This window comes from Monodon monoceros, unplaced genomic scaffold, assembly GCF_005190385.1.
Source record: "Monodon monoceros isolate NGI ecotype Baffin Bay Population unplaced genomic scaffold, NGI_Narwhal_1 Super_Scaffold_6, whole genome shotgun sequence".
Classification (NCBI taxonomy): Eukaryota; Metazoa; Chordata; class Mammalia; order Artiodactyla; family Monodontidae; genus Monodon; species Monodon monoceros.
The window spans coordinates 70,793,766-70,819,166 of NW_021703783.1; positions in this window are offsets into that span (position 1 = coordinate 70,793,766).

Consider the following 25,401-nt stretch of genomic DNA (forward strand, 5'->3'; position numbering starts at 1 on the left):
GGAGACAGACTGTAAATAACCATTTATAGTATAAAGTAATAGACTTGGGAATAAAATGCTCCCAAGGCCTGTAGGAAGGAGCACCTGTATCTGACTGCAGTGTGGTCTTATCAAGAAAATATTTCCAGATAACTACATTCTTAAGAGTTGTGTAATAGTTTGCCTGGCAAGCATGAGGGTTGGGGTGGGGAAGAGGGTACATTCTAGGCCAAAGGAATAGCATCTGTAAAAACAGTTATGTGGAAAATAAATCGTGGCATGTATAAGAAAATCTAAATAATGGAACATTTCTGGAGAGGAACAGAAAGGAATCAATATTTGTTAAGCAACTAAGTTGTGCTAGGGCCTAAGCTAGGTTAATGTATATGATCTTATTTAATTCTCACAACAAACACTTCATAGATAAGGAAAAGGAGGCTCAAATAACTTTGGTGACTTGGTTGTTTCCACACATCTAGTAAACAGTGGAGCTAGGATTTGAATCTGGATTAGTTTGGAGCTGATATTCAGGCTTTTGTCACTAAAATGTGATGCCTATCTGAGTCTTAGGGCACATAGAGGCCACAGCAGGAGATAAAGCTTCAAATTTAGGGAAGTCAGATATGAGGAGACCAGTGTTCCTTACTGAAAAGTTTGGATCTTACACAGTATGGAGATGTCCAATAGGGAGTTGGAAGCACAAGGCTGAGATGATTTAGCTGGTGACAAAAAAAATTGTCAGTTACCATCCTATTGGTTGTATTCATCACATATGCATAGTCAGAATCATTCAGTGATAACTTTAGGGTGTGAAGGGAGATGGCCAAAACAGAGCTTTGGGATATAATATTTAAGGGGTATTTATGAAAAAAGAGCCAGAGAAGGAGACTAACAGGAGTGTCCTAAGAGTTAGGAAGGAAACCAGGAAAGGGCAGTGAGGTGGAAGCTGAAAGAGTTCAGAATTTCAACCCAGAGGTGGTAGTTAAGGGTATCAAATATTTCAGAAGAAAGTAACAGTTAATTAAGCTTCAATAATGTAGGTTACCCCATCCCTATCCCTGTTGTAATCTAGTAAATGATGGGTGGGTATAATTAAAAAGCAGCTTCTTGGGACTTCCCTGGCGGTCCAGTGGTTAGGATTCTGTGCTTCCACTGCAGGGGGCATGGGTCCATCTCTGGCCAGGGAACTAAGATCCCACATGCTGTACAGCATGGCTGAGGGGAAAAAAAAAAAGCAGCTTCTCACTCATATTCATAAAAACATTCTTACATGTGTAGTCCCACAATGGGAACAATATATTTTGGGAAACACTGATACTGGAATCTGAGTTGGAAAAGGTGTCAGAATTCACCTAGGCTCTATCTTATATAATGGATGAACTAGTTGTATCCTTATGTCAACACTTGCCCATCCAAGTACACAAGAGGCTTATTCCTGATATCACTGAGGTTAGAGGTCTATAAGACACCTGACTTTCTTGTTTACGTCAATCATTTCCTCTTCATAATGTATCACTTAAAACAACAACAATGATAATTCACGTGTTTGTATCATCTTTATGATATCTTACAGGTTTCAAAGCACTTTCACACTATTCATGATTTTGTCTCCACAAGCCTGTGAATTAGGCAGAGAAATAAGTAGATGAATTATAGATGGGCAAACAGAGGCTTACTGTGGTTAATGGAAATTAACCCAAGTTTCCTTAGAGATAGATTAATGAGGTCAGAGGAAAAAAACCAGCTCTGATTCCTAGTCTTCCTTCAGTCACAGTACCATTAGTGGATGATTATATAATCTTGGATTCTAGTATCTCCCTCTTTTTCACTTTTTCCTGTAAATCTTGTTTCTTCAACTCTGCAGTAATCCTCAAAGAATGCATTCCAGATTTACATTTCTTCTAGCTGAATCTTCTAGTAAAGATGGCCCATGGGGCTGAATCTTCTAGTAGAGATGGCTCATGAGCAATGGTTTTTCCCATGTCAGTTACCTGGCATTTAGACCACATTCCCAGACTTGCAGTGAAGATTAAGAAACAAGTGCTGCTTATTTAAGTGAGTGAACTCCCTTTTATAGCTGGATAAAATGGTGCCATGGTTTTATTTTCATAGCATTTAGACGAGGGATTAGAGAGTCATCTGGGTAATTGAACCACTATAGAAAGTCAGTCTGGTTATTTCAGACCTGTTGAATAGGTTTTCCTTTTGCTTGAGTTCTCCATACAGTTCTCTGTCCTGGTTAATTGTTGGGAAAGCTGCTGAGCTGGCTCTTTACTGCGTTTAGAGAAGGTGCTGCAGAGCATGGACCTTTCATGCCCTACAAATCAAAAAATTCATACCCAAAGACAGACATGACTTTTTATTTTTCTGACTTTTTTTCTATAATCTAAGAGCAGTGTTGGAGTTAGTTTTCAAGTTTTGACATTTAGAGGCCTAGAGACACACAGAATTCATAACTTAGAAAAGTGTGCAGAAGTGTAACTTCTATGGATAGGAGTCTTCTAATGAACCTATCTCAACAGATGTACTTGTGGTTTACAAGTTGTTTCTGATGGTTTTCCCTGTGGATCCTCTGCTGCTGCTCTGTCTATGCTTTTTCTCTTTAGAGGCACTGTTCAGAGGAAAAAGGAATACGTCTGTGACGCGTTTGTGATGTATCTATCTTATACCTAAAGACATTTGATCTCTCTCCCAAGGTCATGCCATCATGCTCTTATCCAATTGATCTACCTCACACACGCGTGTGCGCACATACACACACACACACACAGACTGAATAGATTCCCATGTAAACTATTAATAAAAAGAAAGGAATTGCTAAGACCTCTTCTAACTCCCATTGCTTCTACCTTGCCCTTTAATGGATATGCATGACAAAAGTCACAGCCTTTAGATAGGAACAAACTGCTTTCCTCCCATTCTATTTTCTCTTGGATTAACTCATTGTCCTTTCCTTGACTCCCCTCTTCCCTCTTCTTGTAAACTCAGCATCAACAAATGTGATCTGCATAAGATCCCATTCAAGTTAACCTCCTTTAATGCCTACCCAACAATTTGGTTTTTCTGAGTAGTTAATCTGAATGAGGAAATATCTACAAGGCCACTTGGCAAGACATGAGATTTTCCATTCTTTCTGAAAACTAATGAAAAGGCAATTATTGCCTCACACTATTCTGAGTATTCCACAAAGAACTGCTCTCCACTTCCTGAACAGAATCCCCAGCTACTGCCTTTTATCCTCAGCCACTCCCTCACTTCTTGGCTTGATGTTGTCTGACCAACACTGAGACAAACATGTCTTTGGGTCTGGGGAAGTGAATGCATTTTTCAGTTGGCAACAGTTACTGTAGAAGCAGGGAACACTTGTTGAGTGTGTACCACGTACCAGGAATGGAAGGACATGCAGGTAGATGAGACAATCATGCTCTTTGCAAAGAGCTCCCTGTCTAGTAGGCAAGACCACCACGTAAACAAATTTGCTAATTTCAATTTGTGAGATTCTCAAATCCAAAGAAGCTCATGCTATGTATAGAGATAGAGGAGAAGAATCTGTAAGTAGCTTTGGCAGTGGTGGATAGGGAAGACTTTCTGGAAGAATTAAGCTCTGAGCTAGATTTTGAAAGATGAGTAGGAATTGTGAGATGGGTAATAGGGAAAGTGGAGGTGGGGTGGTAGGGAAGGGCATGGAAAAAAATGAGATTAGTAATAAAGATAAGGGTCAGTTCATTATAAGTATTTGGGGAACACGACCAGATTTGCAGTTAGAAACATCATTTTGACTCTACCTAGATGATGGATTTGAATGCAAGTGCTGGGAACAATTATGTATCTATTTAAACTTGGGGTTGCCAAACTACTGCCAGGCAATTCAGGCCTAGAAACTGTCTGTTTTTGTAAATAAAGTTTTACTGGAACACAGACACACCCATTTGTTTATGTATTGTCTATAGCTGCTTTCATACAAGGGCAGAGTTGAATAGTTGCTACACTGTCTGTAGCACAGAGCCCAAACTGTCTACCATCTGGCTATTGACAGTAAAAGTTTGCTGATTTAAGTAGTGCCAGAGTGAAGGTAATAGAGGATAATGGGCTGAACTAAAGCTGGAGTAATGGGAATAGAAAGGAGTGGGTGGTACAAGAGCTCTTCAGGAGGAAGCGAGGATAGGATTCCGTGAGTGACGGTACTGGAGGGAAGGGCAGAGACATGAGAGACAGAGGAGTCTGGGAAGATTCTGGGTCTACATTTTGCACAGTTTTAGCAACGTGTCTTTCATAAAGATGCACAAGAAGCTGTCTTTTTCCTCAAGGAGCTGCAAATCCAGTAGAAGAGATAAGATGTGTACATAAAAATCTTTAATACAAAAGTGAAAGAAATGAGGCCATGGAATTTCAGAAGAGAGAGATGATGTTTAGATGAAAATTTAGTGAAGGCTTAAAAGAAGAGTAACAGTTTGAATTTTGAAAATGAGGGAGGATTTGGACATACGGATGAAAAGGAGCAAGGGCCTCCTGGAGAAAGAGGATGCGGGAGCACAGGTAAGGATCTGGACACCAGGTTAGGAAAAGACAGCAAAGCCAATTTGAGGAGTGTGGACTTTATTGGATAGGCAATGAAAATCTGAGGGTTTTAAGCAGGAGAATAATATCAGAGCTGCACTTTGTTTTTTCTGGCAATGAGATTAGTTATTGAAGAGGGAAAGACCCAAAAAAGGAAAGGAAACTAACATTTGTCTTTCAAAGCTTAGCTTTGCTGACCTCTCAGTAAATATTTGTCCTTCCTTCATGTTCCCATCACACCCCAGGACTCCTAGAATTAGAGCATTTAATATGCTATGTTGTAATTGTTTACTTGTCTATAGAACGTGAGAGGCCAGGCACTGCGACATTCTCAGAGAAAGTACATGTAGTGGTTAAGACTTGTCTGGGCTTGACTTTGACTTGACCTTACCCTCTCCATACCTTGATATCCTCATCTGAACATAATAATAACTGTAACTGCTTCTACAATTAATAATATTTGTAATGATTTCTTGTGATTATTAAATGAGTTAATATGTGAAAAGCACTAAGAACAGTGGCTGGCTAGTAGGGAGGGCTAATAAATGCTATTGATTATTAGTCCTAGTGCCCAGCTCAGTGTTTGGAAACTAATAAGGATTTTGTTCAATGAGCGAATGTAAGTGCCTACAATAAGCCAGATGCTTTGTACTGGTTGTTTGGGTTTATCCTCACTACACCCCTATGAGGAAGATATTATTTCTAATTTTAGGCCAGATGAAAGAGCTCTGATGGTAAATGACAGAGCCAGGATGCAGACAGACATACCAAGCCCAATTTAATAGGGAGCTGGTAGGAAGGAGAATTTAAAGAGATGAGGGTAGTGGATGGACTCAAGCCCTGGAGGAGGTGGGAGAGGAGCCAGGTCAAAAGCACAGGTAAAGGTCCTCGAGAGCTTTCCTGAGACAACACAGAGGAGATGCTCTGGATGGTAAGGAGAGGGAAGTAAAATCATTAGCTGAGACTGAAGGTGGGCAGGGCTGGGAAGTCTGCTAAAGGGGGAATCAAAGAATATTCCACATTCTTTTGTTTTTTTTTAACATATTTATTGGGGTATAATTGCTTTACAATGGTGTGTTAGTTTCTGCTTTATAACAAAGTGAATCAGTTATACATATACATATGTTCCCATATCTCTTCCCTCTTGCGTCTCCCTCCCTCCCACCCTCCCTATCCCACCCCTCTAGGTGGTCACAAAGCACCGAGCTGATCTCCCTGTGCTATGCGGCTGCTTCCCACTAGCTATCTACCTTACGTTTGGTAGTGTGTATATGTCCATGCCTCTCTCTCGCTTTGTCACAGCTCACCCTTCCCCCTCCCCATATCCTCAAGTCCGTTCTCCAGTAGGTCTGTGTCTTTATTCCTGTCTTACCCCTAGGTTCTTCATGACATTCTTTTTTCTTAAATTCCATATATATGTGTTAGCATACGGTATTCGTCTTTCTATTTCTGACTTACTTCACTCTGTATGACAGACTCTAGGTCTATCCACCTCATTACAAATAGCTCAATTTCGTTTCTTTTTATGGCTGAGTAATATTCCATTGTATATATGTGCCACATCTTCTTTATTCCACATTCTTGAGCTTAGGTGACTAGAGGAACGATGTTGCCATTTGTAGAGATATAAATACACAGATTTGTTTTTTGGGGTATGAATTTGAGGGTTTAGTTTATATATAAAGAGCTTGATGCTCACACAACATTGAGCAATGAGTTGAAAACGTGGCCCCAGAGCTTGAGTGAGAGGCAGGAATAGGAGAGAAACTTGCGGGCGTCATCTGCCTGGAGGTGAGGGCTAAGTCATACGCATGGCATCTATGAGCATATGCACAGGGTAAGTCAGCTCCACAGGCTAGTTCTTGATTCAGCCTGGATTCCATACCCATCCCTAGTACATGTTCTGAAGCTGATTTGTGATACTGGGTGTCCTCATTGGCCGATAGAGACACAGCAAGTGACCAGTGTGCAAAGAGTCCTTTTTCAGGTTCTTCCTGCAGGAATGAGAAGCCATGGCTGGGAGACAGATAAACTCTCTAACCAGGGGAAGAGGAGATGGGAGGGGCAAAGGTGGGCCCTAAAGTGTCAACTTCATCTTAGCCTTTGGTGCTGGCAACCAAGCCCAACCTCTCCTGATGTAATCAATCAGGCACAGAGTTTCAGAAATGAATTGAATCTGCTTAAAACTACTCCCCCTCCCCAATCCAATGCAAATGAACTTATGTGGCCAGAGAGGGTCATAAACACATCATAAAATCTGACCTTTCCAAGAGGGGATTATCTGTAAATAACTGTGGTTATCCCCCCGGGGTACTAGGCATAAGCCTGGTGGAGGGGCTGAGAGGAGAGCGATTTCCTCCTCTCCCTGGGCATCACTGAGAGGCAAATGGCAGAAGGGCTTTGCAGAGGGTCAAGTATAAGCCCCTATAGTCCTACACCCAGTTCCCTCTGGCATGGCTGCTGCTGCTTTGACGGGGCTCCCTCTGCTTTGCTGAGCAATGGAATGTGGATACCGGGAAAAGAATATTAAGATTTCTGTTTCTAAATATGTCACTGGTGAAGCTCCTTTTAAAATATTAATTGTGGCGACGTTGGAAATGCATAAAAGAACTGACAATGATGCTTGCTCAGACCACAGAAGGTTTAATTTCAAAATGCGGTTTTGAATTTTTTTTATTTCTGCCTATAAGCAATGGATTCATCAAAATCCTTTCTTCTGAATAAAAGAAGAGTCCTTAATGGTACCCATTCAGTGTCATTAATGTGGAGGAGGTGAGTGACACGAGAGGGGTCTATATTATTTATGATAAGCCAATTTGTGAGCCAAATGATTTCAACAAGGCCTTCCAGCTGATAGTGAGGATATAAAAGGTACAGGGAAGAGGCAGTGGAAACCCACTGGAGTGGTTGCTAACAGATCCAGTCCCTTTGATTTCCAAGATAAGAAAGCATGTATCCTGTTTGTTTAAAATTTGGGTGCAGTTTAAAGACCTAAACGTAAGGCCAGAAACTATCAAACTCTTAGAGGAAAACACAGGCAGGACACTCTATGACATAAATCACAGCAAGATCCTTTCTGACCCACCTCCTAGAGTAATGGAAATAAAAACAAAAATAAACAAATGGGACCTAATGAAACTTCAAAGCTTTTGCACAGCAAAGGAAACCATAAACAAGACCAAAAGACAACCCTCAGAATGGGAGAAAATATTTGCAAATGAAGCAACTGACAAAGGATTAATCTCCAAAATTTATAAGCAGCTCATGCAGCTCAATAACAAAAAAAAAAACAACCCAATCCAAAAATGGGCAGAAGACCTAAATAGACATTTCTCCAAAGAAGATATACAGAATGTCAACAAACACATGAAAGAATGCTCAACATCATTAATCATTAGAGAAATGCAAATCAAAACTACAATGAGGTATCATCTCACACCAGTCAGAATGGCCATCATCAAAAAATCTAGAAACAATTAATGCTGGAGAGGGTGTGGAGAAAAGGGAACACTCTTGCACTGCTGGTGGGAATGTGAATTGGTTCAGCCACTATGGAGAACAGTATGGAGGTTCCTTAAAAAACTACAAATAGAACTACCATATGCCCCAGCAATCCCACTACTGGGCATATACCTTGCAAAAACCATAATTCAAAAAGAGTTATGTACCAAAATGTTCATTGCAGCTCTATTTACAATAGCCCAGAGATGGAAACAACCTAAGTGCCCATCATTGGATGAATGGATAAAGAAGATGTGGCACATATATACAATGGAATATTACTCAGCCTTAAAAAGAAACGAAACTGAGTTATTTGTAATGAGATGGATAGACCTAGAGTCTGTCATACAGAGTGAAGTAAGTCAGAAAGAAAAAGACAAATACCGTATGCTAACACATATATATGGAATTTAAGAAAAAAAAATGTCATGAAGAACCTAGGGGTAAGACAGGAATAAAGACGCAGACCTACTGGAGAACGGACTTGAGGATATGGGGAGGGGGAAGGGTGAGCTTTGACAGGGCGAGAGAGAGTCATGGACATATACACACTAACAAACGTAGTAAAGTAGATAGCTAGTGGGAAGCAGCCGCATGGCACAGGGATATTAGCTCGGTGCTTTGTGACCGCCTGGAGGGGTGGGATAGGGAGAGTGGGAGGGAGGGAGACGCAAGAGGGAAGAGATATGGGAACATATGTATATGTATAACTGATTCACTTCGTTATAAAGCAGAAACTAACACACCATTGTAAAGCAATTATACCCCAATAAAGATGTTAAAAAAAAAAAATTTGGGTGCAGTGATCACCACACAGTTATTCAGTTACCAATGCCAATGAAACCTTTTGTTGCTTGCTAAACTGGTAGTTCATTTCCTCTTAATAATTTCCATCTAGTAATCCTAAATATATCAAGAATTGGAATCCTGGGATCTTGTGGCTGGGAGTTTCGTACACCTAATGGTGTGAGCAAGATCGTAATTTCATTGAGAGTAGGGACCATGTCCCATGGTTTTTTCCCTGTAATTGATTTCTAATCTCAGAGCTTTTTTTTTTTTTTTTCCAACACCAATACTCATAAGGCCTGGAAAAGCTTTGGTGCCTATAAAGATATAAAGAATGTGGTGTAGAACATTCATTCAACAGGAGGAATATCACACTCAACTGGGTGAAAATTAGTTTTTGTAGGTACCGGTGAAAATATCTTAGATATTAACAATCTAAACTCTCCAAGGCTCAGACGAATGTGACAAATTAGTATTTATTTCATGGGTGTGGGGGAAGCAATTAGGGGGAAAAATTGTCTAGAAAAGCTCTGTGGGGAAGGGAGATTTTCATCATAATTTTAAAAAGGTTGAGAAGCACTGGCGGCTGGAGAGGAAGGAGCCCTGTGTTTTGGAATCAGAAGCAGTTTTTTGGTCTCCACCCACTAACTACCAGCATAGCTCCTCATGTACCTAAGCCTCAAGTCTTCATCTGTGAAATCGTGATCAGGTACAAAGAAGGGACCAACCTGCTTGCTTCGCTAACATATACCCTTCACCTAACAGTGACTAGCATGAAATAAGCTCTTAATAAGAATTTATTGAATGAATGCTAAAGGAATGAATGATTCTCCCCCAAAAGGTTGTTTGATGATTAATTGATTGAGATGATGACTGCAAAGCTCTTAACTTAGTACTGGGCACATTTTAGGTGCCTAGTCATTGCGAGTTGCCTTTCTTCATCCCCTCCTCCCCGACTGCCCTGCACACACAGATTTCACAGGTACAGACATGAGACCTAGACAGGGCAAATAACTTTCCTGATGTCATAGAGCAAGTCTGTGATCCTGCTGAGAATTGAAGCTGCTTCTGTCAGCTCCAATTGAGCCTTATTTGATTAATTATTATTATAATTATTTTCCTAGAACATTCAGTGAGTTCTCTATATTCTTGGAAAGACAGTTCTTGTACCACTGAAGTATAATCAAACCATATCTAAATTGATTTCAGTGGGGGCGCCATCTGGATGCACGAAGCACACATTTACACGCCTGGAGCAATAACGAAAGTGCTTTGCCCTGCCAATAAGAGGGTCTTGAAAGGGCTTTGGGGAAGCATTGTGAGGGGCAAACTGACACATGGCACTCTCTCCAGTGTAACGTGCAGACAATTTGAGAGGAGGGCTGGTAGGTACAATGTAAGGGTTTGGAAAAGCTAGGCATTCAGGTGGCAAGGAGCTGGGTAAATGAAGATGCACCATCCATACTCCAAGTGCTGAGTTTATAAACCTTGCATTGTACAGCAACATATTCTTCCAACTATCATAAACTCACAACATTAGGGAAGGTGGAATCTCCTCTAAGAATTTTCGAGCCATCAACTTCAGCAACAATTCAAGTAGTAAGATGTGAGTGCTCCGTTACCCTCCTGAAGATCCTGCTTCCTTCTCATTCCATTTTAGTATTTAGTAGCGCTTTATGCTTTTACAATTTTTAGTAAAGCAATTTGAAGGGGAGAGGCTATAACTTAGGCCCTTCACATACTCACCCTGTTTTCCTACATTGCATATAGAAGATCTTCAAAAATGCATGTTGAACGAATGAATGTATTTATGGTTAAAGGGAAAAGAGGGCAGGTCTAACACTGATCACCTGTTCTCGGCGCTGTACGATGCACATTACAGGTGTTATTTCATTTAACCTTTACAACTAATAAGTAATTTGCCCAATGTCATAAAATTATTAAGTTGCTGAGACTGGAGTCAACTAAGGTTATTTCAGACTCCAAGGACTATGCTCATTAAGAAAAAAGAAATCTTTCAGCAGCCATGAGAATGCCCCCTAAAAGACCTTCCACTACAGGGAGTGTAATAGACCAAAGAGCCCAGCAGCAGTGACCAAAGACCCAGCTGCTGTTGTCAGTTGTACTCTGACAACTATCTCCACTTTTATACAGAGGCCATGTTTCCCATCGGCTGCTCTCTAGCCAGTAGCTGCGGGCAGCAGGGATGATAATGCAGGCCGATTTGGCTTAAGGACAAAAATTCCTTAGACTGCATGGTTCCACCCAACCCACCACCCAGTCCATCTTTCTTCCACTGGGGTCACACTTGCATCGTGATCTGATGGTTCTTCCAGCCTCCTCTCACTACCTTCCGGTTTTCACCTCATAGGCATTTGCCTTAATAAAGTGCTTGCACATTTAATACATTCTTGATGACTGCTTTTTAGAGGACGTGATTAACACAGTTCTAAATACTTTCTCCATCCCAAGCTACAGAGTTTCATAGCTTTAGTTTTCTTTTTTCATTTCTTTTGCTTTTAGTTTTATTGATCTTTAGTATTGTTTTCTTTGTTTCTATTTCATTAATTTCTGCTCTGAGTTTTATGATTTCTTTCCTTCTACTAACTTTGGATTTTGTTTGTTCTTCTTTCTCTAGTTCCTTTAGGTGTAAGGTTAGATTGTTTATTTGAGATTTTTCTTTTTTCTTGAGGTAGGATTGTATTGCTATAAACTTCCCTCTTAGAACTGCTTTTGCTGCATCCCATAGGTTTTGGATTGTCATGTTTTCCTTGTCATTTGTCTCTAGGTATTTTTTGATTTCCTGTTTGATTTCTTCAGTGATCTCTTGGTTATTTAGTAACGTATTGTTTAGCCTCCATGTGTTTGTGTTTTTTAAGTTTTTTTCCCTGTAATTGATTTCTAATCTCATAGCGTTGTGGTCAGAAAAGATGCTTGACATTATTTCAATTTTCTTAAATTTACTGAGGCTTGATTTGTGACCCAAGGTGTGATCTATCCTGGAGAATGTTCTATGTACACTTGAGAAGAAAGTGTAATCTGCTGTTTTTGGATGGAATGTTCTATAAATATCAATTAAATCTATCTGGTCTATTGTGTCATTTAAAGCTTTTGTTTCCTTATTAATTTTCTGTCTGGATGATCTGTCCATTGGTGTAACTGAGGTGTTAAAGTTCCCCACTATTACTGTGTTACTGTCGATTTCCTCCTTTTTTTTAAAAATTATTTTTTATTTATTTGGCAATGAATTTGGAGATTTTTCATGTGCTTCTTGATAATTTGTATTTCTTTTTTAAAATAACAGCTTTATTGAGATATAATTTGCATACAGTACAATTTAAAGTATATAATTCAATGATTTTAACTATCTTCACATGGTTGCACAATCATCACCACAATCAGTTTTAAAACATTTTCATCACTCCAAAAAGAAACCTCTGATTTCCTCTTTTATAGCTGTTAGTAGTTGCCTTATATATTGAGGTGCTCCTATGTTGGATGCATATATATTTATAATTGTTATATCTTCTTGGATTGATCCCTTGATCATTATGTAGTGACCTTCCTTGTCTCTTGTAACATTCTTTATTTTAAAGTCTATTTTATCTGACATGAGTATTGCTACTCCAGCTTTCTTCTGATTTCCATTTGCGTGGAATATCTTTTTCCATCCCCTCAATTTCAGTCTGTATGTGTCCCTAGGTCTGAAGTGTGTCCCTTGTAGACAGCATATATATGGGTCTTGTTTTTGTATCCATTCAGTGAGCCTGTGTCTTTTGTTTGGAGCATTTAATCCATTTACATTTTTTTGTAATTATTGATATGTATGTTCCTATTACCGTTTTCTTAACTGTTTTGGGTTTGTTATTGTAGGTCCTTTTCTTCTCTTGTGTTTCCCACTTAGAGAAGTTCCTTTAGCATTTGTTGTAAAGCTGGTTTGGTGGTGCTGAATTCTCTTAGCTTTTGCTTGTCTGTAAAGGTTTTAATTTCTCTGTCAAATATGAATGAGATCCTTGCTGGTTAGAGTAATCTTGGTTGTAGGTTCTTCCCTTTCATCACTTTAAATATGTCATGCCACTCCCTTCTGGCTTGCAGAGTTTTTGCTGAGAAATTAGCTCTTAACCTTATGGGAGTTCCCTTGTATGTTATTTGTCGTTCTTCCCTTGCTGCTTTCAATAATTTTTCCTTGTCTAGTTTTTGTCAATTTCATTACTATGTGTCTCAGCATGTTTCTCCTTGGGTTTATCCTGCCTGGGACTCTCTGCGCTTCCTGGACTTGGGTGGCTATTTTCTTTCCCATGTTAGGGAAGTTTTTGACTCCAATCTCTTCAAATATTTTCTCGGGTCCTTTCTCTCTCTCTTCTTCTTCTGGGACTCCTATAATGCGAATGTTGATGTGTTTAATGTTGTCCCAGAGGTCTCTTAGGCTGTCTTCATTTCTTTTCATTCTTTTTTCTTTATTCTGTTCCATGGCAGTGAATTCCACCACTCTGTCTTCCAGATCACTTATCCGTTCTTCTAACTCAGTTATTCTGAAGATTCCTATTGATTCCTTCTAGTGTATTTTTCATTTCAGTTACTGTATTGTTCATCTGTTTGTTTGTTTTTTAATTCTTCTAGGTGTTTGTTCTTTAATTCTTCTAGGTCTTTGTTAAACATTTCTTGCATCTTCTTGATCTTTGCCTCCATTGTTTTTCCAAGGTCCTGGATCATCTTCACTATCATTATTTTGAGTTCTTTTTCTGGAAGGTTGCCTATCTTCACTCTATTTAGTTGTTTTCCTGAGGTTTTATCTTGTTCCTCCTTCATCTGGTACAAAGTCCTCTGCCTTTTCATTTTGTCTATCTTTCTGTGAATGTGGTTTTTGTTCCACAGGCTGCAGGACTGTAGTTCTTCCTGCTTCTGCTCCATAGCTTAAGTTAGTTTTCATCAAACATTTCCCCAATACACTCCTAATTTAGAAGAGAATCAACATGTGATTTTCATCCCTGGTGGTTTGTGGGGCCTGCCACAAGTATGAGATTTATGGGAATCTTATGCTTCATTCTGTAATTACTTGTCCAGTGTCTGTCTTCACTATAAGATAACAAGCCCTGTGAAGTCATGGTCTGCAGCGGTCTTGGTAACTGCTATACCTATTGCCTAGAATAGTGACTGATGCATAGTAGGTGCTCAATAAATAAAGCCTGAATAAATGGGAAAAACACGTGTTTATTTTTATACTCCATTATGTAATCATATTTGTTTGATTTTTTAAAAGGAAAACTTATCCTTAGCCAAACTGAGGTTTAAATGACATTTTAAATATAATATTTAGCCTTTACTCTTAGCACATTAGCACATATCCTGGGGGTAAAAAAATACCCCTGTTTGAAAGTTATGAGTGAACTAATTTGCCCAAAGGTCAACATTAGGAAGAGAACCCAGAGCCTTCTAACTACTAGTTCAAGGTGATTTCCTTTCTAGGCACAATGTTCTTTTGTATTTATACCTCGCTATTACATTCCAGTTTGAGAAGTTTTTCTCCCACTTTGCCATTGTAGGCATTCCTATTGTAATTAACTACCCAATTTGTTATTTTTCTTTGTATACATTCTGTTCCCTGCTAACTTTTATTAAGTTATGCCTATTCTGATTCTTACTTTTTAGTTTGGAGTACCTGGAAATTTGGGCAGGGAGGATTAGTGCAATCCTTGACATCATTGGGCATTTTCTCTTGTTTGTCTCTGAATCACTGAGCATAGATCTTTCACTCTGTCTTTGCTGAGGATGGAGTTTTGTTCTCATTAAATTGTGGAGAAATGCCTCTTTGTGGTGCAAGTGGGTCACGCTGAACAGTGGCGTTTAATTACCCTCCCTCTTCCACACAGACCCTAACATGTAGAGATGCTCAAAATGTTCTTGTCCTCTTTTAGCTGAGGTGAGCTGGATAGTGCCAACTCTATCCTTCTAGCTCTGGCTAAAATTCTCGGGGACATACCTGACTCCCTTCCTTTCATAACACTTATCCAATCTATCAATAACTCCTGTTGGTTCTATCTTGAAAATGTATCCAGAAACTGATCAGTTCTCACCACCTTCATGCTGCCTTCCTGGAACTAGACCCATCTCCAGCTTGCATTATTGCAGTAGCCTCCCAGTTGGTCCCCCTACTTTCATCCATGTCCCCTTATAGTCTGTTTTCAATACTTTCAGGATGGAAGGCAAGCATACCACTCTGTTGCAATCCTCCACTGGCTTCCTAAAGAATCCAGAGCAAAAGCCTGAGTCCTTAGAGTAACCTCCAAGGTGCTACTTGACTCTCAGATCTCACTTTACTCTTCTCCAGCCACACTGGCTTCCTTTATATTTCTAAAAAATGGCAGCCGTGTCCAGCCTCAGGGATTTTTTTCACATACAGTTCTCTGCTTGAAAGGCTCTTTCCCCAGATATGTGCATGGCTCATTCCTTTACTTCCTTCAGGGTTCTGTTCAGATGTCGTTATCTCAGGGAAGGTTTCTTTGGCCATGCTATTTAAAATAGTAACCTCTCCTACTCGTGACACACTTGATACCTTCCCTTTGTTTTTCATAAGTGTAAGCCTTACAATCACCTGAAAAACCACATATTTTACCTATTTATTATTATTTTTAAATTACTCTCCTCTCACTATAATAAAAGATATATGAGGGCAGAAGTTTTTGATTGACCACTGCTGTATCCCTAGCACCTGGCATGCAGTATTCATTCAGTAAATATTTGTTGAATGAAAGAATGAATGTTCTGCCTCCCCATTTATCCTTCCATTCTCACCTTGAATATGAAAGTGTTACCTGCTCTGTGAAGCCTTCCCAGCAATCATGACCAACTGCTTGTCCCCTCCTTTTAAATGGAGCACTTTGGATACACATTTTATAGCATTGATCTATGCTATAAATGTCCATGGCATTATTTTTTGTCCTAAACTATTAGCAACTCAAAGGAAGGGATGGTAATTTATTAATCTCTGTGCCCCTAGCATTTAGAACAATACCTGGCACATAATAGTCATTCAAGAAATATCCGTTGGTTGAATAAATTAATGAATGGCTGGTCCAAGAGAAACACAGCTATCAGCAAACATGTTTACTATTTCAAAGTGGTAGCTGGTGCACAATTATCATCATTGTTAGTGATAACAGCAATGATGATACCAGAGTCTTCCTTGAGACTGAAATGGGACATCTGCAAAATTTTCTTGAAATAAAATCTCCTTGATTGGGTTTTAGTTTCTTGGCTTCCATCTCATTATGGCAAACGATTAGAGGGCTGAAAATCAGTTCCACTGTCTAAGACAGTTTCCCATTAAATTGGAGAGCATGTCCTGTGAGGCAAGACTAGGAACCTTGATAAAATAGTCAAGATAAATCAGCATTATCAAGATTGAGCAAACATAAAGGCATTAACCATATTCCTAAGATTACTCAGATCTCACAAGAAAGGCAATTAGGTTAGTATGATCAGATTATTCTAGCAAGATTTTTCTCTTTTATTTTGTTATTTTATTTTAAAGAGAGGCACTTCTCTGAAGAAACAAAGCTTTGGAGAACTTTTTCTGGTATTTTTCTATTCATAAAACAAATCTATAGGACTAGAAAACATATGCAGTGACATATATATTTAATGAGTGTTCAGAGTTGCTACTGCATAATAAAGGCCGGGGAGATGAAGTGTCATGTCATGAAGTGTTATGATACCACCAAGAACCTTAGAATATTTGGTAGAGTTGCTACTGTCTATGTGGCAATGGAAATGTCACGTTTATCTACCAAAGGTTGGCAAATGGCTGGTGCAGTATTTTAGCAGAAGTGAGTTTTTTGTTTTTTCACAGTACTGTACTGTATTTATTGATACCTCAAGTTTACATCATCTGTTTTCAAGATGAATCATCTAGCTATCAGTACAGAAGTGAGCTTTTTAAGAGAGGGTAACAAGTGCCATTTTGATTTTTGTGTTTCAACAGGATCACATATTTATTTGGCTTTTGCAACTCTGGTAGTTGCTAAATTTCCCCCAAGAGACACCAAAATCTTTTCCTTTGCAAAAGACGATTCCTAAGATAGGGTGAGGAAACACCAGAGCCCAATCAGGAGAAGAATTCTGTATTTTTTAATAGTGCTCTGCTTTTCCAATTTCTCTTTATTAAAAATTCAGCTTCTGTTGAGTACAGAAAGTAAAAACATGCCACCTCACTGATGTATGTAATGAAGTGGTTCTGAAAACAAAAGAATAAACTGTGATCTGAAAATATTCCACCAAGTTATGAAAGCAGATGAGTCCTTGACAAGGGAATCAGCTATAAATTCAAGAAAAAATGCTTTGCAGACTTCAGTGGAGGCATTAAATCTGTATTTTGCAAAGCACAATTTGTGGTGTGTGTGTATGTATGTGTGTTTATATATCTATATCTAGACTATATATAGATCTTTGCTTCTCATATTAAAAAAAAAAAAGCCAAAGCAATACAGTGACAGTAAAAATGCCACCACAGATGGTGTGTCCATTCATGTGGATAAGTGTCACTGAGAAGACTGAAGCACACCCTGTGCTCTGTGTCACCCCCACCGAGTGCCCAGCCCTCGAGTGACTCTCTGCTGTTCCTGGTTGTACCTCCTGCATGTGACACTGCCTGTTCACCTCATGGTCTTCAGGCTTCATTTGCTCCAAAGATGCTCTTCTTTTTCTGCTTGCTGCAAACCAGGTTGGACAGTACGGCTGTCGCTTCTCAGCAGTGACGTCCTACACCTTGGGTAGCTGCACGCCCTTGTCACAGTTCCTCGGCCCCTTCTGCTTGCCATTTGGCCACCCTTTGACACTGGAGCGGGTTAGTTCCCTGACTAATGAGAAGTGTGGCACGTAGGGAGGCTAATGAAGTGGCTCAGTACGTTGCATGTGATTTCTGAATGAAATTCTGGCACCACAGTCACAAACTGCACTAAGGGCTGGCTTCTCTAGAGAAATAAAACAAGAGATTCTTTTAAAAGCTTCTTTTCTGATCTCTCAGCCTTCATGCCCCTTCTCTATTCTCACCATTCCTTTCTGCCTACTATTGCTAATCTTGCTAAAAACTCAGTCAAAAGAATATAATCCTCTGTTAAAAACAAGCAAAACAAGACAAAAAACTATCTATTGTGATTGGACACAATCTAACCCCCTAAACCTGGCATTCAAGGCTCTGTACTAATGTGAATTATATGAATAGATCCAGCAGCTTTTAATCTCTGTGTCAACAAATGATGACAATGAGAACAATACTAATATGTGGTTTTATTGGGCCCTATTTATTATAAAGATCATTCACTTTGATGGTAATAAGTTCATTATTCTCATCGATCACATGAGGAAACTAAGTTTTCAGATGCTTACAAACAGAGCACTTTGCCTGAACATTTCTGGGGAGCACCATTTTGACATTCATTTGCAACATTTAAGGATTTTGAATAGTAACCCAGAGACCTGAATTATATTATACTAAGCCAAGTTTCTCTATTCTTTGTCCATTCTTGCTGAGTAGATAGGATACTCTCAACTGATTACTTGGGCTTGTCTCACTCCCATGAAAATGCAAACAGACTCCGGGATATCCTCTAAGGGATGTCCTCATGTAGACATCCGAAGAAGATCATATCTATTGCACACTGAGGTCCCTGGAGGCCGTGGCATGGCTCTTATGATTTGTTTATAGCCAAAAGTAATTGTTTCAATATAATCCCAACCAGGATGTGGTATTATTATTTTTATCATTATCTTGCTAGAGCCATAAAAGGAGAAAGAGATGCTGTGGAAATGGATACAGATGTTGTTGTCACCTTTTCTTGAGAAGAAAACAAGCAGTGATACTATTCTTAAAACTATGGCATAATTCTGAGCCCATCCTATGCACTCAATAATTATCTGTGGAAGTATGGGAACATTTTCTCTATGTATTTAATGGTGATGAGCAGGTATCACTGCTGTCTGGAAAGCCATTATCATCTTACCCCAGCAAGAATGTTCTCAGATTCAGAGGTTTGACACTTCCTGGATCCAGACCATGGGATAAGTTTGGGTATTCTCATTTTGTCAGTTTCCCTGAACTGCTCAGTGTCACATGAACAAAAGAGAATGAAATAACCTGGGGACAGCTGAAGTGCTGCCTTCATGACTTCAGAATTTCTATCCCAACTGAGTGGCAAATGGAATCATGTTACTGGCCATAAAGAGGTTACTTTCATTGAGCATCTTCTACATGGCAGGCAGAAGGTAAGCTTCTTACTCCTTTAGCCCTGATTCTCCCACAAACCCAACTGGGTAGGAATGATTATCCCCAATCTACAGAAAAGAACACCAAGGTCCAGGGAGGTTAGGTAAATTGTTCAGGTTTATAGAAATAGTAAGTGACAGAACCAGGATTCTAATCAGCTCTTCCTGACTACAGCGCCTGTGAGTTCTCTAACACATCACTCTGTTTCACTCTGTTTTGTAGTACGGGTGTGAAGAGGTGGAGATGAATTGAGTGTCATGTGCTACGCACACTTGATCTTCTTGACTTCTCTCAACAGCTCTAAGAGGTTAGTGTTACTATACCCATTTATAGATGAACAAACTGAGGCTTAGAAATTATGAATAAGTTGTATCTTAACTTTCTATACTAAGGGTTTTACTTGGTAATAGTTTCTAAATAGCTGTAGATTTCCAGAGCATCCTGCCTGTGTTTTCACAACTTGGTTTGTGTGCATACATGTGGATGTTTTTGATTCTTTGAATCCCACAGAAAGGCGATCTTCCCAGGGTGGATAAAGAGTTTATGAAATAGGAGAAAATATGTAATTGGAGGGTAGTTGGCAGGGCCCCTTCTAAAGTATTCCTTGGGGGCTCAAAATTTGAATGTGCATTGCTGAATATAAATCAAGTAGTCCTTTATTTTTTGCTTACTTATTTTTAATATGCCTTAGGTCTTCTCTATGAGGGAAAAAATAGAATGAGACAATAAATGCATGTTTCTTTGGAAATAGATTGTCAGCATCTAGGTTTGAGTAAAGAATAAGCTGGTTCCTGAAAGACTGTTTTCCATAGAATGGAGTCTACCCTCCTCAAATCAGTACTTGAAAAAGGGACCTTTTCATCTGAGAGGCTGGTTTGTACTGTTGTTGTCAAGCAGCTTTTTACAGATGCTTCCACCCAATAGGAACTTCACCCAGAGTCATTGAGTTAACAGCTTGGCGGTCACATTGTGATTTATCAGCGATATTGCTCCTCTGAGTGCAGAGCATATAAAAGGATGCTGTTGCATAGCGGCAATGATCATTGATAAGACGGACCCTTCAGAAACCAAGATTCTTAGTAAAATAATAACGCTTTCTCTTCTGTACATGCCATGATGCAGTGTCATGGATAGTGTGGCATAAACTATTTGAATACAGTTTAGCCTTTGTAAACAGCAAATGTGTTAGTGGAAATCCTGAGAGATTATTTGGGATGTCGGATTTTGTTTTATAGCATCTCATGGTCCTTATGCTCTGCATGAATTACTAGGTTGGGGGTTTAGTTTGGGGTTTAAAAAGATCAGGCCTTTTCTCTTTGCAGTGACATTGGATTATAGGCTGACCTCTGAATGTGCCTGAATAAAAGCAACTCCAAATTTGGGAGGATGATTGGATTATGATAAAGCTTTCAGGATAACTCCAAGCACCTCTACAGCAGCCAAAGGATTTTCAGGGCCACACCAACACACAGTAACTGGCTCTAATTCTTTTTTCTCTGGCTTAAAGCCTCTGAAGAAACTTAATAATTAAAGAGCTAAACCGTCAGAGAGTTTTTAAGGACTTGCACGTAACTGCTTGTTTTGGCCCCATCTAAATACCTGACGGGTTCCAGACAGAATGAAAAGGAGCAATGATCTAAAACGATTTTAAGACTAGGGTGTATAATAATATCCTGGTTGCTTGTTTGGAATGCAGGAATTAGACTACAGAGCTGTAGATGGATCCATTAGCATGTACTTGCTGGTCAAGATTGTGGCACACCCAATCCCTTGAAAGAGACCCACCCATTTTTAAGCCACCCACAAATAGTTTTCTTGGTTTATTCAGGACTTCTGCCTACATGTACATGTTTTTCTCTTACAGACCACACAGCACGTCTTGTGGGTCAGGAGAAATATGGAGGATGTAACAAACACACTTGCTTCCTACTGGAATGTGTGTCTTCTGTCCAGATTTCCTTCAGTTACCAAAGTCTGACCATTTCAATTTCTCAGACGTAGTAGAAAAGGTTTGCTTGAGATACAAGTCAGGTTTGTTATAACCACTTCCAAAGGATACCTTTAAGTCAGGTGGCATTTGAGTGTATAATAATTGCTTTAACATACATTTGCCAAATAGATTTATTATTGCCATATTGAGTAATTTTCCCTATTGTGGAGAGGGATACAATAGTCTGAATTAGCCCAATCCTATCGAACAGGAGATTTTTTGGCCAACTCGTCTTATTTGGATTCCTTGCTTAAGTGTGCTAAGTAGCTTTCTCAGATGGTCCTCAATTATTCCCAAGTCCTGGCATGCATATCCTTATGTAACCCCCTCTTCTCTAGCATGGGCTGGGCTTAATGACTGGCTTCTAACAACTAGAATATAGCAACAGTAATGGGATATCACTTCTGAGACTAGGTTATAAACCTGTGACTTCCGTCTAACTGCTGCTCTCTGGCTATCTCATTCACTCTGATGAAGCCAGCTGCCATGTTGTGAGCTGCCCCATGGAGAGGCCCATGTGGCAAGAAGGTAAGGGTGGGCAGCCTCTGGCAAATAGCCAACTAGTCATAGAGGCCCTTAGTCTAACAACCTGCAAGGAACCAATCCTGCCAACAACTACTGAGTAAGCTTGGAGGTAGATCCAGCTCCAGTTGAACCGTGATATGACTGATACTTTGACTTTAGTCTTGTGAGAGACCCTGAGCGGGAGGACTTAGCCATATCCAGATGTGTAACTCACAGAAACTGTGAGATAATAAATGTGTGTTGTTTTAAGTTGCTATTTTTGGGGTGATTTGGTGTATAGCTACAAAAAACTAATATATGAGGCAAAGAACCAACCTTTCCCCCTCTCTCTTCTTTTCTCCCCCTGACCCTACCTCTGCTTTTTCCAATGTTGATTAAGCATCTTCTATGTGCCAGGCACCACGATAGGTGTTTTGAATGCAGTATTGGACACGACAAATGTGATGGCTGCATTCACGGGGCTCATCTCTTGTTGAGGAGATAAACCCTGAACAAATGATCTAGTGAGTGACTTGATAATAAAAGTAGAGTACTTTGGAAACATGGCAGGGGGGCTTGAATTATTCTGGGAGAGACTGGTCATCAGTAAGACTTCTTAAGCCATGAAATATGAATGGGGTGATTTTAATTTGATTTCCCATGGAGTATGCTCACTGGAAGAGAATTATCTTCCCAGAAGGCATCCAGCCACACAGACACACCTATATTTCCATAATGTGATAATGTGGCATTTGAGAATGGAAACACAGTTGGCCCTCAGTATCCACAAGGAATTGGTTCCAGGATTCCCCGCAGATACCAAAATTTGCGGAAGCTCAAGCTCCTTATATAAAAAGGCATAGTATTTGCATATAAGCTACGCACATTCTCCTGTATACTTTAAATCATCTCTAGATTACTTATAATACATGATATAATGTAAATACTTGTCAATACAATGTAAATGCTATGTTAAAGTTTTGCTTTAGGGAACTTTCTGGAATTCTCTTTTTCTGAATATTTTTGATTTGTTGTTGGTTGAATCCATGGATGCGGAAGCCATGGATATGGAGGTCGACTGTATCAGCTGATATCGATTGTATCGGCCATCTGTCGATGCTCAAAAGTTTTTCTTGGTTAAATAATTCTTGTTTGCGTGTCATCTGACCTATTTTTTAAATTAAATTTATTGCTTGAGGGCTCGTCCCCTTGCACTGCCCTCACCACCTCCAGGTAGTGTGTCTCTGCATTTTAGTAGGAAATTTCTATAACTATTTGTTAAATTACAAATAGCTAGGAACTTGAGAGTGTTGCTTGAGAGTGTTGCAAGAGCAGACATGATTGTTGATGATTTCTATGCTTTTTTTTTTAAAGGAAAAAGAAATCCCCAAAGTTCAACTGATAGTGGTTATGAAGGCCACTTCTATCAAAACACAGTTGAATGATATGAGGATGGCAACTTGTATGTGTTTATTTTCGTCAGACTCAATCTACAATATCCTTATCAGCTCTCCCAACATTCCTAGGCCCTGGAACTCCACAAAAGGGTCAGTGTAAAGGGACACCAAAATTTAACTTAAATTTGATAATCCTTAGAATTGTTATGATAAAAGGGCTTAGAGTAATGTAGATGGATGTGTCCAATGCTATAGGTGATAAATGACTGTGATGAAGGTGATAAAAAAATGAAAAAGATGGGAGTTTATTCAACTGGGGGACAAAGGATGTTTTTTATAATGAGGGAAAAGGACAGAAATTAGTTGGTAATGTAGAAATCATTGCTGAAGACCAAGGCTGTGAGTGTTCAGAGTTGGATATAATGATAAAAGTTGCAATGCTTCCTCAAAGTGATCTGGGAGGCAAGCGTGGAGGAGACACTAGGGCTGGTTCTTACAGTCATCTCTGGGTTAAGCAAATAAAAAAACAAGACGGGATCCACAGTTTCAGATTAGGATGGTTTCCTTGGCAGACTCGTGTGCAGTGTTTCTGACAGTAGAGAAAAAGGGTGTGCAAGAGGAGAGGGAAAGTAGAATCAGTAAAGACATAGATGCCAGTATAGGCAGAACTCCTCCCCATGTTTCTGCCTAGTAGCTGATAAGATCTCCTCTGAATGCTGGCAGGTTATTGCTCATAGAGAGAACTGAAATATGAATATAATTAGCCTATAACCATATGAGGACAACAGAAAGCAAGATGGTGTTTTTAGAATACCGAAAATTCTCAAGTTCCTTAATAACCTTCTTAGTATAGTTCATTTTATTTGTTTCTGGAACCCAGGGAAGACAAGCAACAGTTTATGATTATGGGATTATACATGATACATACCGAATATATGATTTATATGAATCATAAAATGTACGATTTTTTATACTTAGCATGATTTAATTTAGTTGCTGCTTAATTCCTGAATTCTCTTAAGTTAAAAAAGCCAAAAGTTATAATTAACTATTAATGTTAATGAATTTAAACCTTCCAGAAAGCACAAATCCAAAAGGAAGTGTCCAACAGATGATATGAGCCAGATATTTTATGGCCTTTCTTATTTTAGTTTCAAATAGTCTAAACATCAGTGGGAAAAAAATCTCTAGAGTTTTTCTGTTTTATCCTTCTAGAGCACAATTTTCTGGCCTGATACTGAGTATGGTCTTCCAACAGGTACACAATTATCTCACATTGGCAATAGTTGGCATCTGCCAGATGAGCTGGGCAAAGAATCCTCTATAAAAGGCAAGGAGAATTCAACAGATGAGGAAAGTACATAGTGAGATTTCTTTCTTTTTCTTTTTTTTAAAAGTAAATTTATTTATTTATTTTTGTCTGTGTTGGGTCTTTGTTGCTGCTTGTGGGCTTTCTCTAGCTGTGGCAAGCAGGGCTTACTCTTCGATGAAGTGCATGGGCTTCTCATTGCGGTGGCTTCTCTTTCTTGCCGAGCATAGGCTCTAGGTGTGTGGGCTTCAATAGGTGTGGTATGCGGGCTCAGCAGTTGTGGCTTGCGGGCTGTAGAGTGCAGGCTCAATAGTTGTGGCGCACTGGCTTAGTTGCTCCATGGCATGTGGAATCTTCCTGGACCAGGGCTCGAACCTGTGTCCCCTGTATTGGCAGGCGGATTCTTAACCACTGCACCACCAGAGAAGTCCCCATAGTGCGATTTCATAATGCAGCATGGTGGCATGGTTATTGCTTAATTGTGGTCAAGGTTATGGATGTATCTTTTCATTGTAAATGACAGAGAACATGACTCAACAGCTAAGGTAACAAAGAATTACTGGCTTCTGGGACTGTAAAGGCACAAATATTGAATAGATAAGGCTGGATCGAGCAGTTCAACCATAGCTGGCTTCTCACAATGCCAGATGGCTGTCAGTGTTTCTGGAGGTCATAAGTGTCCTTATTTATATCCATCAAGAAAAGTGTGTCAGTGGATGAGCAAGGGATCTTTTTTTAGAGGCCTCCATCAAACGTCTCCTTACATGTTATTGATCTGCACTGAGTCACAGTCTCATGTCTAATCAATCAGTATGGACATGGGAATAGGACCTCTTGATTGGCTGAAGCCATTCTAGGCCTATCCCTGAAGCAAGGGAGGGATCAATTTCCTCTTGAAGTACATTGATTGAATGAGAGAGGATCTTACACTTGAACAAAACTCAGAATACCATTGTCAAATGGAAAGAAAATGGATGTAGGGCATCAAACCCCAGCAAAATTCTCTGAAATGGGCAAAAAGCTCTTTCACATTGGGATGGGAAGGTGTCTACAGTTCCCTCAGTTTATTATATTAGATGCAACTGGAATGAAACGTATGGCCTTTCGCTACAGGCTA